Source organism: Orycteropus afer, unplaced genomic scaffold, assembly GCF_000298275.1.
Source record: "Orycteropus afer afer isolate SDZICR_OR568_19922 unplaced genomic scaffold, OryAfe1.0 scaffold01072, whole genome shotgun sequence".
Taxonomy (NCBI): Eukaryota; Metazoa; Chordata; class Mammalia; order Tubulidentata; family Orycteropodidae; genus Orycteropus; species Orycteropus afer.
The window spans coordinates 328,357-329,752 of record NW_006922659.1 but is presented as its reverse complement, the minus strand read 5'-3'; positions in this window follow the sequence as shown (position 1 = coordinate 329,752).

Below are 1,396 nucleotides of genomic sequence, written 5' to 3'. Positions count from 1 at the left end.
GAACAGGGCTAGCTGGGCTGAGCTGGGCTGGGCTGAGCTGGGCTGAACTGGGCTGGGCTGAGCTGAACTGAACAGGGCTAGCTGGGCTGAACAGGGCTAGCTGGGCTGAACAGGGCTAGCTGGGCTGAACAGGGCTAGCTGGGTTGAGCTGGACTATCTGGGTGCAGCTGGGCTGAGCTGGGCTGAACTGGGTGGGACTAGCTGGGCTGAGCTGGGCTGAGCTGGGCTGAACTGGGTGGGACTAGCTGGGCTGAGCTGGGCTGAGCTGGGCTGAACTGGGCTGAGCTGGGTTAGCTGAGTTGAGCTGGGCTGAACTGAGCGGGACTAGCTGGGTTGAGCTGGGCTGAGCTGGGCTGAGCTGAGCGGAATGAAGCAACGCTGAGCGGAGCTGAACTGAGTGGGGTCACCTGGGCTGAGTTGAGCTGAACCAAGTGGGGCTAGCTGGGTTAGCTGGGTTAGCTGGGCTGACCTGAGCAGGGCTGGGCTGAGCTGAGCTGAACTGAGCAGGGCTGGCTGGGCTAAAGTGAGTTGAACTGGATGGGGCTAGTTGTGCTGAACTGAGTTGAACTGGATGGGGCTAGCTGGGCTGGTTGGGCTGAGCTGGGCTGAGCTGGGCTGACCTGAGCTAAACTGAGTGGGGCTAGCTAGGCTAGCTGGGCTGAACTGAGCTGGGCTGAGCTGAGTGGAGATGAGCTGAACTGAGCAGGCCTAGCTGGGCTGAGCTGGGCTGAGCTGGGCTGAGCTAGGCTGAGCTAAGCGGAAGTGAGTGAGGCTAGCTGAACTGGGCTGAGGTGGGCTGAACTGAGCGGGACTAGCTGGGCTGAGCCAGGCTGAGCTGGGCTGAGCTAAGCGGAAGTGAGTGAGGCTAGCTGAACTGGGCTGAGGTGGGCTGAAGTGGATAAAGCTGGGCCGAGCAAGATGGAGACAAGCTAGGATGATCCATGCTGGCCTGGGCTGAGCTGAAGTGAGCAAGGCTGGCTGGGCTGAGTGGGGCTGCGCTGAGCCAAACTGAACCCGCTGCGATGGGCCGCAATGAGCTGAACTGAGCTGGGCTAGCTGGGCTGGGCTAGGCTGGAAGAAGCTGACCTGAGCAGGATTGGGATGAGCTGGCATGTTCCAAGCTAGGCTGAGTTGAGTTGAGCTGAAGGGAGTGGGGCCAGCTGAGCTGAGCTAGGCTGTAGGAAGCTAGGCTAGCTGGGCGGAGCTGAACCAAACAGCTAGTGGGGATTGGCCAGGCCGGGCTGAACCTTGCTGGATTTATCCAGGCTGGACTGAGCTGAACCAAACTGAGATAGCTGGAATGGCCCAGGCTGCACTGAACTTAGTTAGCTAGCTAAGCTGAGCCGGGTTGGATGAAGCCGAATTGATTAGTACCAGGCTGAACTGGGATGATCTG